Source organism: Lissotriton vulgaris, chromosome 1_1 (assembly GCF_964263255.1).
Source record: "Lissotriton vulgaris chromosome 1_1, aLisVul1.2, whole genome shotgun sequence".
In the NCBI taxonomy this organism is placed as follows: Eukaryota; Metazoa; Chordata; class Amphibia; order Caudata; family Salamandridae; genus Lissotriton; species Lissotriton vulgaris.
This window is the reverse complement of record NC_141685.1, coordinates 244,658,245-244,675,322: the sequence shown is the minus strand read 5'-3', so window position 1 is coordinate 244,675,322 and position 17,078 is coordinate 244,658,245. Positions and strand designations below refer to the sequence as shown.

Below are 17,078 nucleotides of genomic sequence, written 5' to 3'. Positions count from 1 at the left end.
CTTGTTGCAGTTGCAACAAGGCTGGTCTGAAGAATCAGGCCAGTTGCAAACACAAAGTGGCTTTTTCTGATGTTTTAAATCGAAGGTCCGTGAAAGGGGTGTTTGGGTGTACCTTCCAAATACCGAATTGCAGTGGTATGTAGAAATGTTTTTCCACCGTAATGTGACCCAAAACAATCATACTTCATCACCATCTGAGTGATTGTGGTAACCAAACATGAAACAATAAGGTATCCCGTAAAAACCTCTTCCCCTTTGAGAATGTTTCAAAACAAACATTTTAAGTGCAGGCATTGGTCCTATGTACCACTGCCTATTCAAATAAAATACCAATCAAACAAATACATATATTTTTTTTAATGATCCATTTTTCCTTTAATAAATAATATTAAGAACTACTTCTACAGTTCCACAGTTTCAAGGTTGTACTTTCCGGCACAACTTAGCATGATCCTCCTACTCTTTCATGATGTACTGATATATTGTCATTCTGATCTTGGTTGACAGCTGGAGATATAGCTCAGTGGTAGAGCATTTGACTGCAGATCAAGAGGTCCCTGGTTCAAATCCGGGTGTCCCCTCATACTATTTTGAATCTGCTGTTTGTAGTTGGGAATTTTCATGAATCCCATTTGGATCATCTTTGACAGAGTCAGTGTTCCCTTGGATGTTACACTTTAATACCATTACAGTGTTGCTGAATAAAACTTGTGAGTAACTGCATTTTTTACACTGGGCTTGGTATTCCCTATGGGAAATTTCTGAAATATCATTGATCTATTTTGGAATTCGGCTCTACCTTTCACAGCTCTAAACAAAGGGAATGGACTATGAAACCAATTGACAAATTTGTTATACTGTTTGGTGCTCTCTTGAATCGCACTAAAGAAATGGCTTAGAATACTGGGCAGCTATGCAATCAATCTATTTCTCATTACACCTGTGTCCTCAGTCTTACATATATTCCATCTCTTCTCTGTCCATACAAAGTATGTGTTTGTTTGAAGCACTTCATTTTTGTGCAACTTAGGAACTATTTAATTTCTCCTTGAAAGCTCTGCCTACGTGCAAGATGTACAAACCCTCGTTGCAGTTGCAAGAAGGCTGGTCTGAAGAATCAGGCCAGTTGCAAGCACAAAGTGGCTTTTTTTGATGTATTAAATCGAAGGTACTTGAAAGCGGTGTTTGGGTGTTCCTTCCAAATACCGAATTGTAGTGGTATGTAGAAATGTTTTTCCATCATAATTTGGCCAAAAAACAATCATACTTTACCACCATCTCGGTGATTGTGGTAACCAATCATCAAATGATAATGTGTCACGTAAAAACCTCTTCCCCTTTAAGAATGTTTCAAAACAATCATTGTATGTAGAGGCATTGGTCCTATGTACCACTGTCTATTCAAATAAAATAGCAATGAAACAAATTAATCCGTTTTTTAAATGATACAGATTTCCTTTAATAAATAATATTAACTACTACTTCTCCTGTTCCACAGTTTCAAGCCTGTACTTTCCGGCACAACTTAGCATGATCCTCTCACTCTTTCATGATGTACTGATATTATGTCATTCTGATTTTACTGAAAAGCTGGGGATGTAGCTCAGTGGTAGAGCATTTGACTGCAGATCAAGAGGTCCCTGGTTCAAATCCGTGTGTCCCCTCAGACTATTTTGATTCTGTTGTTTGTAGTTGGGACTTTTCATCAATTCCTTTTGGATCATCTTTGACAGAGTCAGTGTTCTCTTGGATATTGCACTTTAATAGCATTACATAGTTTGCTGCTCAAAATCTGTGAGTAAATGGAGTTTTAACACTCGGCTTGGTATTCCCTTTGGGAAATTTCTGAAAGATCATTGACCTATTTTGGAATTTGGCTCTTCCTTTTACAGCACTAAAGAAAAGGAATGGACTATGAAACAAATTGACAAATTTGTTATACTGTTTGGTGCTCTCTTGAATCGCACTAAAGAAATGGCTTAGAATACTGTGCAGCGATGCAGTCAGTCTATTTCTCATTTCACCTGTGTCCTCAGTCTTACATATATTCCACCTTTTCCCTGTGCATTAAAAGTATGTGCTTGTTTCAAGCACTTCATTTTTGTGCAACGTAGGAACTATTTAATTTCTCCTTGAAAGCTCTGCCTACGTGCAAGATGTTCAAACCCTTGTTGCAGTTGCAACAAGGCTGGTCTGAAGAATCAGGCCAGTTGCAAGCACAAAGTGGCTTTTTTTTATGTATTAAATCGAAGGTACTTGAAAGGGGTGTTTGGGTGTTCCTTCCAAATACCGAATTGTAGTGGTATGTAGAAATGTTTTTCCTCCGTAATTTGGCCAAAAAACAATCATACTTCACCACCATCTCGGTGATTGTGGTAACCAATCATCAAATGATAATGTGTCACGTAAAAACCTCTTCCCCTTTAAGAATGTTTCAAAACAATCATTGTATGTAGAGGCATTGGTCTTATGTACCACTGCTTATTCAAATAAAATATCAATGAAACAAATTAATCCGTCTTTTAAATGATCCAGTTTTACTTTAATAAATAATATTAACTACTACTTCTCCTGTTCCACAGTTTCAAGCCTGTACTTTCCGGCACAACTTAGCATGATCCTCTCACTCTTTCATGATGTACTGATATTATGTCATTCTGATTTTACTGAGAAGCAGGGGATATAGCTCAGTGGTAGAGCATTTGACTGCAGATCAAGAGGTCCCTGGTTCAAATCCGGGTGTTCCCTCAGACTATTTTGATTCTGTTGTTTGTAGTTGGGACTTTTCATCAATTCCTTTTGGATCATCTTTGACAGAGTCAGTGTTCCCTTGGATTTTGCACTTTAATAGCATTACATAGTTTGCTGCTCAAAATCTGTGAGTATATGGAGTTTTAACACTCGGCGTGGTATTCCCTTTGGGAAATTTCTGAAAGATCATTGATCTATTTTGGAATTTGGCTCTTCCTTTTACAGCACTAAAGAAAGGGAATGGACTATGAAACAAATTGACAAATTTGTTATACTGTTTGGTGCTCTCTTGAATCGCACTAAAGAAATGGCTTAGAATACTGTGCAGCGATGCAGTCAGTCTATTTCTCATTTCACCTATGTCCTCAGTCTTACATATATTCCACCTTTTCCCTGTGCATTAAAAGTATGTGCTTGTTTCAAGCACTTCATTTTTGTGCAACGTAGGAACTATTTAATTTCTCCTTGAAAGCTCTGCCTACGTGCAAGATGCTCAAACCCTTGTTGCAGTTGCAACAAGGCTGGTCTGAAGAATCAGGCCAGTTGCAAACACAAAGTGGCTTTTTCTGATGTTTTAAATCGAAGGTCCGTGAAAGGGGTGTTTGGGTGTACCTTCCAAATACCGAATTGCAGTGGTATGTAGAAATGTTTTTCCACCGTAATGTGACCCAAAACAATCATACTTCATCACCATCTGAGTGATTGTGGTAACCAAACATGAAACAATAAGGTATCCCGTAAAAACCTCTTCCCCTTTGAGAATGTTTCAAAACAAACATTTTAAGTGCAGGCATTGGTCCTATGTACCACTGCCTATTCAAATAAAATACCAATCAAACAAATACATATATTTTTTTTAATGATCCATTTTTCCTTTAATAAATAATATTAACAACTACTTCTACAGTTCCACAGTTTCAAGGTTGTACTTTCCGGCACAACTTAGCATGATCCTCCTACTCTTTCATGATGTACTGATATATTGTCATTCTGATCTTGGTTGACAGCTGGAGATATAGCTCAGTGGTAGAGCATTTGACTGCAGATCAAGAGGTCCCTGGTTCAAATCCGGGTGTCCCCTCATACTATTTTGAATCTGCTGTTTGTAGTTGGGAATTTTCATGAATCCCATTTGGATCATCTTTGACAGAGTCAGTGTTCCCTTGGATGTTACACTTTAATACCATTACAGTGTTGCTGAATAAAACTTGTGAGTAACTGCATTTTTTACACTGGGCTTGGTATTCCCTATGGGAAATTTCTGAAATATCATTGATCTATTTTGGAATTCGGCTCTACCTTTCACAGCTCTAAACAAAGGGAATGGACTATGAAACCAATTGACAAATTTGTTATACTGTTTGGTGCTCTCTTGAATCGCACTAAAGAAATGGCTTAGAATACTGGGCAGCTATGCAATCAATCTATTTCTCATTACACCTGTGTCCTCAGTCTTACATATATTCCATCTCTTCTCTGTCCATACAAAGTATGTGTTTGTTTGAAGCACTTCATTTTTGTGCAACTTAGGAACTATTTAATTTCTCCTTGAAAGCTCTGCCTACGTGCAAGATGTACAAACCCTCGTTGCAGTTGCAAGAAGGCTGGTCTGAAGAATCAGGCCAGTTGCAAGCACAAAGTGGCTTTTTTTGATGTATTAAATCGAAGGTACTTGAAAGCGGTGTTTGGGTGTTCCTTCCAAATACCGAATTGTAGTGGTATGTAGAAATGTTTTTCCATCATAATTTGGCCAAAAAACAATCATACTTTACCACCATCTCGGTGATTGTGGTAACCAATCATCAAATGATAATGTGTCACGTAAAAACCTCTTCCCCTTTAAGAATGTTTCAAAACAATCATTGTATGTAGAGGCATTGGTCCTATGTACCACTGTCTATTCAAATAAAATAGCAATGAAACAAATTAATCCGTTTTTTAAATGATACAGATTTCCTTTAATAAATAATATTAACTACTACTTCTCCTGTTCCACAGTTTCAAGCCTGTACTTTCCGGCACAACTTAGCATGATCCTCTCACTCTTTCATGATGTACTGATATTATGTCATTCTGATTTTACTGAAAAGCTGGGGATGTAGCTCAGTGGTAGAGCATTTGACTGCAGATCAAGAGGTCCCTGGTTCAAATCCGTGTGTCCCCTCAGACTATTTTGATTCTGTTGTTTGTAGTTGGGACTTTTCATCAATTCCTTTTGGATCATCTTTGACAGAGTCAGTGTTCTCTTGGATATTGCACTTTAATAGCATTACATAGTTTGCTGCTCAAAATCTGTGAGTAAATGGAGTTTTAACACTCGGCTTGGTATTCCCTTTGGGAAATTTCTGAAAGATCATTGACCTATTTTGGAATTTGGCTCTTCCTTTTACAGCACTAAAGAAAAGGAATGGACTATGAAACAAATTGACAAATTTGTTATACTGTTTGGTGCTCTCTTGAATCGCACTAAAGAAATGGCTTAGAATACTGTGCAGCGATGCAGTCAGTCTATTTCTCATTTCACCTGTGTCCTCAGTCTTACATATATTCCAGCTTTTCCCTGTGCATTAAAAGTATGTGCTTGTTTGAAGCACTTCATTTTTGTGCAACGTAGGAACTATTTAATTTCTCCTTGAAAGCTCTGCCTACGTGCAAGATGTTCAAACCCTCGTTGCAGTTGCAAGAAGACTGGTCTGAAGAATCAGGCCAGTTGCAAGCACAAAGTGGCTTTTTTTGATGTATTAAATCGAAGGTACTTGAAAGGGGTGTTTGGGTGTTCCTTCCAAATACCGAATTGTAGTGGCATGTAGAAATGTTTTTCCTCCGTAATTTGGCCAAAAAACAATCATACTTCACCACCATCTCGGTAATTGTGGTAACCAATCATCAAATGATAATGTGTCACGTAAAAACCTCTTCCCCTTTAAGAATGTTTCAAAACAATCATTGTATGTAGAGGCATTGGTCTTATGTACCACTGCCTATTCAAATAAAATAGCAATGAAACAAATTAATCTGTTTTTTTAAATGATCCAGTTTTACTTTAATAAATAATATTAAGGACTACTTCTCCTGTTCCACAGTTTCAAGCCTGTACTATCCGGCAGAACTTAGCATGATCCTCTCACTCTTTCATGATGTACTGATATTATGTCATTCTGATTTTACTGAAAAGGTGGGGATATAGCTCAGTGGTAGAGCATTTGACTGCAGATCAAGAGGTCCCTGGTTCAAATCCGGGTGTCCCCTCAGACTATTTTGATTCTATTGTTTGTAGTTGGGACTTTTCATCAATTCCTTTTGGATCATCTTTGACAGAGTCAGTGTTCCCTTGGATATTGCACTTTAATATCATTACAGAGTTTGCTGCTCAAAACCTGTGAGTAAATGCAGTTTTAACACTCGGCTTGGTGTTCCATTTGGGAACATTCTGAAAGAATATTGAACTATTTTGGAATTTGGCTCTTCCTTTTACAGCACTAAAGAAAGGGAATGGACTATGAAATAAATTGACATTTTTGTTATACTGTTTGGTGCTTTCTTGAATCGCACTAAAGAAATGGCTTAGAATACTGTGCAGCGATGCAGTCAGTCTATTTCTCATTTCACCTGTGTCCTCAGTCTTACATATATTCCACCTTTTCCCTGTGCATCCAAAGTATGTGCTTGTTTGAAGCACTTCATTTTTGTGCAACGTAGGAACTATTTAATTTCTCCTTAAATGGTCTGCCTATGTGCAAGATGTACGAACCATTGTTGCAGTTGCAAGAAGGCTGGCCTGAAGAATCAGGCCATTTGCAAGCACAAAGTGGCTTTTTCTGATGTTTTAAATCGAAGGTCCGTGAAAGGGGTGTTTGGGTGTACCTTCCAAATACCGAATTGCAGTGGTATGTAGAAATGTTTTTCCACCGTAATGTGACCCAAAACAATCATACTTCATCACCATCTGAGTGATTGTGGTAACCAAACATGAAACAATAAGGTATCCCGTAAAAACCTCTTCCCCTTTGAGAATGTTTCAAAACAAACATTTTAAGTGCAGGCATTGGTCCTATGTACCACTGCCTATTCAAATTAAATACCAATCAAACAAATACATATTTTTTTTAATGATCCCTTTTTCCTTTAATAAATAATATTAAGAACTACTTCTACAGTTCCACAGTTTCAAGGTTGTACTTTCCGGCACAACTTAGCATGATCCTCTCACTCTTTCATGATGTACTGATATATTGTCATTCTGATCTTGGCTGACAGCTGGGGATATAGCTCAGTGGTAGAGCATTTGACTGCAGATCAAGAGGTCCCTGGTTCAAATACGGGTGTCCCCTCATACTATTTTGAATCTGCTGTTTGTAGTTGGGAATTTTCATGAATCCCATTTGGATCATCTTTGACATAGTCAGTGTTCCCTTGGATGTTACACTTTAATAACATTACAGTGTTGCTGATTAAAACTTGTCAGTAACTGCATTTTTTACACTGGGCTTGGTATTCCCTCTGGGAAATTTCTGAAACATCATTGATCTATTTTGGAATTCGGCTCTACCTTTCACAGCTCTAAACAAAGGGAATGGACTATGAAACCAATTGACAAATTTGTTATACTGTTTGGTGCTCTCTTGAATCGCACTAAAGAAATGGCTTAGAATACTGGGCAGCTATGCAATCAATCTATTTCTCATTACACCTGTGTCCTCAGTCTTACATATATTTCATCTCTTCTCTGTCCATACAAAGTATGTGTTTGTTTGAAGCACTTCATTTTTGTGCAACTTAGGAACTATTTAATTTCTCCTTGAAAGCTCTGCCTACGTGCAAGATGTACAAACCCTCGTTGCAGTTGCAAGAAGGCTGGTCTGAAGAATCAGGCCAGTTGCAAGCACAAAGTGGCTTTTTTTGATGTATTAAATCGAAGGTACTTGAAAGGGGTGTTTGGGTGTTCCTTCCAAATACCGAATTGTAGTGGTATGTAGAAATGTTTTTCCATCGTAATTTGGCCAAAAAACAATCATACTTCACCACCATCTCGGTGATTGTGGTAACCAATCATCAAATGATAATGTGTCACGTAAAACCTCTTCCCCTTTAAGAAAGTTTCAAAACAATCATTGTATGTAGAGGCATTGGTCCTATGTACCACTGCCTATTCAAATAAAATAGCAATGAAACAAATTAATCCGTTTTTTAAATGATACAGATTTCCTTTAATAAATAATATTAGCTACTACTTCTCCTGTTCCACAGTTTCAAGCCTGTACTTTCCGGCACAACCTAGCATGATCCTCTCACTCTTTCATGATGTACTGATATTATGTCATTCTGATTTTACTGAAAAGCTGGGGATATAGCTCAGTGGTAGAGCATTTGACTGCAGATCAAGAGGTCCCTGGTTAAAATCCGGGTGTCCCCTCAGACTATTTTAATTCTGTTGTTTGTAGTTGGGACTTTTCATCAATTCCTTTTGGATCATCTTTGACAGAGTCAGTGTTCCCTTGGATTTTGCACTTTAATAGCATTACATAGTTTGCTGCTCAAAATCTGTGAGTATATGGAGTTTTAACACTCGGCTTGGTATTTCCTTTGGGAAATTTCTGAAAGATCATTGATCTATTTTGGAATTTGGCTCTTCCTTTTACAGCACTAAAGAAAGGGAATGGACTATGAAACAAATTGACAAATTTGTTATACTGTTTGGTGCTCTCTTGAATCACACTAAAGAAATGGCTTAGAATACTGTGCAGCGATGCAGTCAGTCTATTTCTCATTTCACCTATGTCCTCAGTCTTACATATATTCCACCTTTTCCCTGTGCATTAAAAGTATGTGCTTGTTTCAAGCACTTCATTTTTGTGCAACGTAGGAACTATTTAATTTCTCCTTGAAAGCTCTGCCTACGTGCAAGATGTTCAAACCCTTGTTGCAGTTGCAACAAGGCTGGTCTGAAGAATCAGGCCAGTTGCAAGCACAAAGTGGCTTTTTTTTATGTATTAAATCGAAGGTACTTGAAAGGGGTGTTTGGGTGTTCCTTCCAAATACCGAATTGTAGTGGTATGTAGAAATGTTTTTCCTCCGTAATTTGGCCAAAAAACAATCATACTTCACCACCATCTCGGTGATTGTGGTAACCAATCATCAAATGATAATGTGTCACGTAAAAACCTCTTCCCCTTTAAGAATGTTTCAAAACAATCATTGTATGTAGAGGCATTGGTCTTATGTACCACTGCTTATTCAAATAAAATATCAATGAAACAAATTAATCCGTCTTTTAAATGATCCAGTTTTACTTTAATAAATAATATTAACTACTACTTCTCCTGTTCCACAGTTTCAAGCCTGTACTTTCCGGCACAACTTAGCATGATCCTCTCACTCTTTCATGATGTACTGATATTATGTCATTCTGATTTTACTGAGAAGCAGGGGATATAGCTCAGTGGTAGAGCATTTGACTGCAGATCAAGAGGTCCCTGGTTCAAATCCGGGTGTTCCCTCAGACTATTTTGATTCTGTTGTTTGTAGTTGGGACTTTTCATCAATTCCTTTTGGATCATCTTTGACAGAGTCAGTGTTCCCTTGGATTTTGCACTTTAATAGCATTACATAGTTTGCTGCTCAAAATCTGTGAGTATATGGAGTTTTAACACTCGGCGTGGTATTCCCTTTGGGAAATTTCTGAAAGATCATTGATCTATTTTGGAATTTGGCTCTTCCTTTTACAGCACTAAAGAAAGGGAATGGACTATGAAACAAATTGACAAATTTGTTATACTGTTTGGTGCTCTCTTGAATCGCACTAAAGAAATGGCTTAGAATACTGTGCAGCGATGCAGTCAGTCTATTTCTCATTTCACCTATGTCCTCAGTCTTACATATATTCCACCTTTTCCCTGTGCATTAAAAGTATGTGCTTGTTTCAAGCACTTCATTTTTGTGCAACGTAGGAACTATTTAATTTCTCCTTGAAAGCTCTGCCTACGTGCAAGATGCTCAAACCCTTGTTGCAGTTGCAACAAGGCTGGTCTGAAGAATCAGGCCAGTTGCAAACACAAAGTGGCTTTTTCTGATGTTTTAAATCGAAGGTCCGTGAAAGGGGTGTTTGGGTGTACCTTCCAAATACCGAATTGCAGTGGTATGTAGAAATGTTTTTCCACCGTAATGTGACCCAAAACAATCATACTTCATCACCATCTGAGTGATTGTGGTAACCAAACATGAAACAATAAGGTATCCCGTAAAAACCTCTTCCCCTTTGAGAATGTTTCAAAACAAACATTTTAAGTGCAGGCATTGGTCCTATGTACCACTGCCTATTCAAATAAAATACCAATCAAACAAATACATATATTTTTTTTAATGATCCATTTTTCCTTTAATAAATAATATTAAGAACTACTTCTACAGTTCCACAGTTTCAAGGTTGTACTTTCCGGCACAACTTAGCATGATCCTCCTACTCTTTCATGATGTACTGATATATTGTCATTCTGATCTTGGTTGACAGCTGGAGATATAGCTCAGTGGTAGAGCATTTGACTGCAGATCAAGAGGTCCCTGGTTCAAATCCGGATGTCCCCTCATACTATTTTGAATCTGCTGTTTGTAGTTGGGAATTTTCATGAATCCCATTTGGATCATCTTTGACAGAGTCAGTGTTCCCTTGGATGTTACACTTTAATACCATTACAGTGTTGCTGAATAAAACTTGTGAGTAACTGCATTTTTTACACTGGGCTTGGTATTCCCTATGGGAAATTTCTGAAATATCATTGATCTATTTTGGAATTCGGCTCTACCTTTCACAGCTCTAAACAAAGGGAATGGACTATGAAACCAATTGACAAATTTGTTATACTGTTTGGTGCTCTCTTGAATCGCACTAAAGAAATGGCTTAGAATACTGGGCAGCTATGCAATCAATCTATTTCTCATTACACCTGTGTCCTCAGTCTTACATATATTCCATCTCTTCTCTGTCCATACAAAGTATGTGTTTGTTTGAAGCACTTCATTTTTGTGCAACTTAGGAACTATTTAATTTCTCCTTGAAAGCTCTGCCTACGTGCAAGATGTACAAACCCTCGTTGCAGTTGCAAGAAGGCTGGTCTGAAGAATCAGGCCAGTTGCAAGCACAAAGTGGCTTTTTTTGATGTATTAAATCGAAGGTACTTGAAAGCGGTGTTTGGGTGTTCCTTCCAAATACCGAATTGTAGTGGTATGTAGAAATGTTTTTCCATCATAATTTGGCCAAAAAACAATCATACTTTACCACCATCTCGGTGATTGTGGTAACCAATCATCAAATGATAATGTGTCACGTAAAAACCTCTTCCCCTTTAAGAATGTTTCAAAACAATCATTGTATGTAGAGGCATTGGTCCTATGTACCACTGTCTATTCAAATAAAATAGCAATGAAACAAATTAATCCGTTTTTTAAATGATCCAGTTTTACTTTAATAAATAATATTAACTACTACTTCTCCTGTTCCACAGTTTCAAGCCTGTACTTTCCGGCACAACTTAGCATGATCCTCTCACTCTTTCATGATGTACTGATATTATGTCATTCTGATTTTACTGAAAAGCTGGGGATGTAGCTCAGTGGTAGAGCATTTGACTGCAGATCAAGAGGTCCCTGGTTCAAATCCGTGTGTCCCCTCAGACTATTTTGATTCTGTTGTTTGTAGTTGGGACTTTTCATCAATTCCTTTTGGATCATCTTTGACAGAGTCAGTGTTCTCTTGGATATTGCACTTTAATAGCATTACATAGTTTGCTGCTCAAAATCTGTGAGTAAATGGAGTTTTAACACTCGGCTTGGTATTCCCTTTGGGAAATTTCTGAAAGATCATTGACCTATTTTGGAATTTGGCTCTTCCTTTTACAGCACTAAAGAAAAGGAATGGACTATGAAACAAATTGACAAATTTGTTATACTGTTTGGTGCTCTCTTGAATCGCACTAAAGAAATGGCTTAGAATACTGTGCAGCGATGCAGTCAGTCTATTTCTCATTTCACCTGTGTCCTCAGTCTTACATATATTCCACCTTTTCCCTGTGCATTAAAAGTATGTGCTTGTTTCAAGCACTTCATTTTTGTGCAACGTAGGAACTATTTAATTTCTCCTTGAAAGCTCTGCCTACGTGCAAGATGTTCAAACCCTTGTTGCAGTTGCAACAAGGCTGGTCTGAAGAATCAGGCCAGTTGCAAGCACAAAGTGGCTTTTTTTTATGTATTAAATCGAAGGTACTTGAAAGGGGTGTTTGGGTGTTCCTTCCAAATACCGAATTGTAGTGGTATGTAGAAATGTTTTTCCTCCGTAATTTGGCCAAAAAACAATCATACTTCACCACCATCTCGGTGATTGTGGTAACCAATCATCAAATGATAATGTGTCACGTAAAAACCTCTTCCCCTTTAAGAATGTTTCAAAACAATCATTGTATGTAGAGGCATTGGTCTTATGTACCACTGCTTATTCAAATAAAATATCAATGAAACAAATTAATCCGTCTTTTAAATGATCCAGTTTTACTTTAATAAATAATATTAACTACTACTTCTCCTGTTCCACAGTTTCAAGCCTGTACTTTCCGGCACAACTTAGCATGATCCTCTCACTCTTTCATGATGTACTGATATTATGTCATTCTGATTTTACTGAGAAGCAGGGGATATAGCTCAGTGGTAGAGCATTTGACTGCAGATCAAGAGGTCCCTGGTTCAAATCCGGGTGTTCCCTCAGACTATTTTGATTCTGTTGTTTGTAGTTGGGACTTTTCATCAATTCCTTTTGGATCATCTTTGACAGAGTCAGTGTTCCCTTGGATTTTGCACTTTAATAGCATTACATAGTTTGCTGCTCAAAATCTGTGAGTATATGGAGTTTTAACACTCGGCGTGGTATTCCCTTTGGGAAATTTCTGAAAGATCATTGATCTATTTTGGAATTTGGCTCTTCCTTTTACAGCACTAAAGAAAGGGAATGGACTATGAAACAAATTGACAAATTTGTTATACTGTTTGGTGCTCTCTTGAATCGCACTAAAGAAATGGCTTAGAATACTGTGCAGCGATGCAGTCAGTCTATTTCTCATTTCACCTATGTCCTCAGTCTTACATATATTCCACCTTTTCCCTGTGCATTAAAAGTATGTGCTTGTTTCAAGCACTTCATTTTTGTGCAACGTAGGAACTATTTAATTTCTCCTTGAAAGCTCTGCCTACGTGCAAGATGCTCAAACCCTTGTTGCAGTTGCAACAAGGCTGGTCTGAAGAATCAGGCCAGTTGCAAACACAAAGTGGCTTTTTCTGATGTTTTAAATCGAAGGTCCGTGAAAGGGGTGTTTGGGTGTACCTTCCAAATACCGAATTGCAGTGGTATGTAGAAATGTTTTTCCACCGTAATGTGACCCAAAACAATCATACTTCATCACCATCTGAGTGATTGTGGTAACCAAACATGAAACAATAAGGTATCCCGTAAAAACCTCTTCCCCTTTGAGAATGTTTCAAAACAAACATTTTAAGTGCAGGCATTGGTCCTATGTACCACTGCCTATTCAAATAAAATACCAATCAAACAAATACATATATTTTTTTTAATGATCCATTTTTCCTTTAATAAATAATATTAAGAACTACTTCTACAGTTCCACAGTTTCAAGGTTGTACTTTCCGGCACAACTTAGCATGATCCTCCTACTCTTTCATGATGTACTGATATATTGTCATTCTGATCTTGGTTGACAGCTGGAGATATAGCTCAGTGGTAGAGCATTTGACTGCAGATCAAGAGGTCCCTGGTTCAAATCCGGGTGTCCCCTCATACTATTTTGAATCTGCTGTTTGTAGTTGGGAATTTTCATGAATCCCATTTGGATCATCTTTGACAGAGTCAGTGTTCCCTTGGATGTTACACTTTAATACCATTACAGTGTTGCTGAATAAAACTTGTGAGTAACTGCATTTTTTACACTGGGCTTGGTATTCCCTATGGGAAATTTCTGAAATATCATTGATCTATTTTGGAATTCGGCTCTACCTTTCACAGCTCTAAACAAAGGGAATGGACTATGAAACCAATTGACAAATTTGTTATACTGTTTGGTGCTCTCTTGAATCGCACTAAAGAAATGGCTTAGAATACTGGGCAGCTATGCAATCAATCTATTTCTCATTACACCTGTGTCCTCAGTCTTACATATATTCCATCTCTTCTCTGTCCATACAAAGTATGTGTTTGTTTGAAGCACTTCATTTTTGTGCAACTTAGGAACTATTTAATTTCTCCTTGAAAGCTCTGCCTACGTGCAAGATGTACAAACCCTCGTTGCAGTTGCAAGAAGGCTGGTCTGAAGAATCAGGCCAGTTGCAAGCACAAAGTGGCTTTTTTTGATGTATTAAATCGAAGGTACTTGAAAGCGGTGTTTGGGTGTTCCTTCCAAATACCGAATTGTAGTGGTATGTAGAAATGTTTTTCCATCATAATTTGGCCAAAAAACAATCATACTTTACCACCATCTCGGTGATTGTGGTAACCAATCATCAAATGATAATGTGTCACGTAAAAACCTCTTCCCCTTTAAGAATGTTTCAAAACAATCATTGTATGTAGAGGCATTGGTCCTATGTACCACTGTCTATTCAAATAAAATAGCAATGAAACAAATTAATCCGTTTTTTAAATGATACAGATTTCCTTTAATAAATAATATTAACTACTACTTCTCCTGTTCCACAGTTTCAAGCCTGTACTTTCCGGCACAACTTAGCATGATCCTCTCACTCTTTCATGATGTACTGATATTATGTCATTCTGATTTTACTGAAAAGCTGGGGATGTAGCTCAGTGGTAGAGCATTTGACTGCAGATCAAGAGGTCCCTGGTTCAAATCCGTGTGTCCCCTCAGACTATTTTGATTCTGTTGTTTGTAGTTGGGACTTTTCATCAATTCCTTTTGGATCATCTTTGACAGAGTCAGTGTTCTCTTGGATATTGCACTTTAATAGCATTACATAGTTTGCTGCTCAAAATCTGTGAGTAAATGGAGTTTTAACACTCGGCTTGGTATTCCCTTTGGGAAATTTCTGAAAGATCATTGACCTATTTTGGAATTTGGCTCTTCCTTTTACAGCACTAAAGAAAAGGAATGGACTATGAAACAAATTGACAAATTTGTTATACTGTTTGGTGCTCTCTTGAATCGCACTAAAGAAATGGCTTAGAATACTGTGCAGCGATGCAGTCAGTCTATTTCTCATTTCACCTGTGTCCTCAGTCTTACATATATTCCAGCTTTTCCCTGTGCATTAAAAGTATGTGCTTGTTTGAAGCACTTCATTTTTGTGCAACGTAGGAACTATTTAATTTCTCCTTGAAAGCTCTGCCTACGTGCAAGATGTTCAAACCCTCGTTGCAGTTGCAAGAAGACTGGTCTGAAGAATCAGGCCAGTTGCAAGCACAAAGTGGCTTTTTTTGATGTATTAAATCGAAGGTACTTGAAAGGGGTGTTTGGGTGTTCCTTCCAAATACCGAATTGTAGTGGCATGTAGAAATGTTTTTCCTCCGTAATTTGGCCAAAAAACAATCATACTTCACCACCATCTCGGTAATTGTGGTAACCAATCATCAAATGATAATGTGTCACGTAAAAACCTCTTCCCCTTTAAGAATGTTTCAAAACAATCATTGTATGTAGAGGCATTGGTCTTATGTACCACTGCCTATTCAAATAAAATAGCAATGAAACAAATTAATCTGTTTTTTTAAATGATCCAGTTTTACTTTAATAAATAATATTAAGGACTACTTCTCCTGTTCCACAGTTTCAAGCCTGTACTATCCGGCAGAACTTAGCATGATCCTCTCACTCTTTCATGATGTACTGATATTATGTCATTCTGATTTTACTGAAAAGGTGGGGATATAGCTCAGTGGTAGAGCATTTGACTGCAGATCAAGAGGTCCCTGGTTCAAATCCGGGTGTCCCCTCAGACTATTTTGATTCTATTGTTTGTAGTTGGGACTTTTCATCAATTCCTTTTGGATCATCTTTGACAGAGTCAGTGTTCCCTTGGATATTGCACTTTAATATCATTACAGAGTTTGCTGCTCAAAACCTGTGAGTAAATGCAGTTTTAACACTCGGCTTGGTGTTCCATTTGGGAACATTCTGAAAGAATATTGAACTATTTTGGAATTTGGCTCTTCCTTTTACAGCACTAAAGAAAGGGAATGGACTATGAAATAAATTGACATTTTTGTTATACTGTTTGGTGCTTTCTTGAATCGCACTAAAGAAATGGCTTAGAATACTGTGCAGCGATGCAGTCAGTCTATTTCTCATTTCACCTGTGTCCTCAGTCTTACATATATTCCACCTTTTCCCTGTGCATCCAAAGTATGTGCTTGTTTGAAGCACTTCATTTTTGTGCAACGTAGGAACTATTTAATTTCTCCTTAAATGGTCTGCCTATGTGCAAGATGTACGAACCATTGTTGCAGTTGCAAGAAGGCTGGCCTGAAGAATCAGGCCATTTGCAAGCACAAAGTGGCTTTTTCTGATGTTTTAAATCGAAGGTCCGTGAAAGGGGTGTTTGGGTGTACCTTCCAAATACCGAATTGCAGTGGTATGTAGAAATGTTTTTCCACCGTAATGTGACCCAAAACAATCATACTTCATCACCATCTGAGTGATTGTGGTAACCAAACATGAAACAATAAGGTATCCCGTAAAAACCTCTTCCCCTTTGAGAATGTTTCAAAACAAACATTTTAAGTGCAGGCATTGGTCCTATGTACCACTGCCTATTCAAATTAAATACCAATCAAACAAATACATATTTTTTTTAATGATCCCTTTTTCCTTTAATAAATAATATTAAGAACTACTTCTACAGTTCCACAGTTTCAAGGTTGTACTTTCCGGCACAACTTAGCATGATCCTCTCACTCTTTCATGATGTACTGATATATTGTCATTCTGATCTTGGCTGACAGCTGGGGATATAGCTCAGTGGTAGAGCATTTGACTGCAGATCAAGAGGTCCCTGGTTCAAATACGGGTGTCCCCTCATACTATTTTGAATCTGCTGTTTGTAGTTGGGAATTTTCATGAATCCCATTTGGATCATCTTTGACATAGTCAGTGTTCCCTTGGATGTTACACTTTAATAACATTACAGTGTTGCTGATTAAAACTTGTCAGTAACTGCATTTTTTACACTGGGCTTGGTATTCCCTCTGGGAAATTTCTGAAACATCATTGATCTATTTTGGAATTCGGCTCTACCTTTCACAGCTCTAAACAAAGGGAATG

The 17,078-nt window shown here is 37.7% G+C and overlaps 16 non-coding genes across 16 annotated transcripts; all 16 read left to right on the top strand.

Annotated features, from left to right (window-relative positions):
- The first annotated feature begins 509 nt into the window (after nucleotides 1-509).
- On the top strand, nucleotides 510-581 carry TRNAC-GCA (transfer RNA cysteine (anticodon GCA)). Its single transcript has one exon. It is a non-coding gene; the product is annotated as a tRNA-Cys (tRNA).
- Nucleotides 582-1,592: 1,011 nt separating this feature from the next.
- Nucleotides 1,593-1,664, top strand: TRNAC-GCA (transfer RNA cysteine (anticodon GCA)). Its single transcript has one exon. It is a non-coding gene; the product is annotated as a tRNA-Cys (tRNA).
- A 1,012-nt stretch (nucleotides 1,665-2,676) lies between these two features.
- On the top strand, nucleotides 2,677-2,748 carry TRNAC-GCA (transfer RNA cysteine (anticodon GCA)). Its single transcript has one exon. It is a non-coding gene; the product is annotated as a tRNA-Cys (tRNA).
- Nucleotides 2,749-3,760: 1,012 nt separating this feature from the next.
- Nucleotides 3,761-3,832, top strand: TRNAC-GCA (transfer RNA cysteine (anticodon GCA)). The gene has a single exon. It is a non-coding gene; the product is annotated as a tRNA-Cys (tRNA).
- Nucleotides 3,833-4,843: 1,011 nt separating this feature from the next.
- On the top strand, nucleotides 4,844-4,915 carry TRNAC-GCA (transfer RNA cysteine (anticodon GCA)). Its single transcript has one exon. It is a non-coding gene; the product is annotated as a tRNA-Cys (tRNA).
- A 1,013-nt stretch (nucleotides 4,916-5,928) lies between these two features.
- On the top strand, nucleotides 5,929-6,000 carry TRNAC-GCA (transfer RNA cysteine (anticodon GCA)). The gene has a single exon. It is a non-coding gene; the product is annotated as a tRNA-Cys (tRNA).
- Nucleotides 6,001-7,010: 1,010 nt separating this feature from the next.
- On the top strand, nucleotides 7,011-7,082 carry TRNAC-GCA (transfer RNA cysteine (anticodon GCA)). The gene has a single exon. It is a non-coding gene; the product is annotated as a tRNA-Cys (tRNA).
- A 1,010-nt stretch (nucleotides 7,083-8,092) lies between these two features.
- On the top strand, nucleotides 8,093-8,164 carry TRNAC-GCA (transfer RNA cysteine (anticodon GCA)). The gene has a single exon. It is a non-coding gene; the product is annotated as a tRNA-Cys (tRNA).
- A 1,012-nt stretch (nucleotides 8,165-9,176) lies between these two features.
- TRNAC-GCA (transfer RNA cysteine (anticodon GCA)) lies at nucleotides 9,177-9,248 on the top strand. Its single transcript has one exon. It is a non-coding gene; the product is annotated as a tRNA-Cys (tRNA).
- Nucleotides 9,249-10,260: 1,012 nt separating this feature from the next.
- TRNAC-GCA (transfer RNA cysteine (anticodon GCA)) lies at nucleotides 10,261-10,332 on the top strand. Its single transcript has one exon. It is a non-coding gene; the product is annotated as a tRNA-Cys (tRNA).
- Nucleotides 10,333-11,343: 1,011 nt separating this feature from the next.
- On the top strand, nucleotides 11,344-11,415 carry TRNAC-GCA (transfer RNA cysteine (anticodon GCA)). The gene has a single exon. It is a non-coding gene; the product is annotated as a tRNA-Cys (tRNA).
- Nucleotides 11,416-12,427: 1,012 nt separating this feature from the next.
- Nucleotides 12,428-12,499, top strand: TRNAC-GCA (transfer RNA cysteine (anticodon GCA)). Its single transcript has one exon. It is a non-coding gene; the product is annotated as a tRNA-Cys (tRNA).
- A 1,012-nt stretch (nucleotides 12,500-13,511) lies between these two features.
- On the top strand, nucleotides 13,512-13,583 carry TRNAC-GCA (transfer RNA cysteine (anticodon GCA)). Its single transcript has one exon. It is a non-coding gene; the product is annotated as a tRNA-Cys (tRNA).
- Nucleotides 13,584-14,594: 1,011 nt separating this feature from the next.
- TRNAC-GCA (transfer RNA cysteine (anticodon GCA)) lies at nucleotides 14,595-14,666 on the top strand. Its single transcript has one exon. It is a non-coding gene; the product is annotated as a tRNA-Cys (tRNA).
- A 1,013-nt stretch (nucleotides 14,667-15,679) lies between these two features.
- On the top strand, nucleotides 15,680-15,751 carry TRNAC-GCA (transfer RNA cysteine (anticodon GCA)). The gene has a single exon. It is a non-coding gene; the product is annotated as a tRNA-Cys (tRNA).
- Nucleotides 15,752-16,761: 1,010 nt separating this feature from the next.
- TRNAC-GCA (transfer RNA cysteine (anticodon GCA)) lies at nucleotides 16,762-16,833 on the top strand. The gene has a single exon. It is a non-coding gene; the product is annotated as a tRNA-Cys (tRNA).
- Nucleotides 16,834-17,078: the final 245 nt, after the last annotated feature.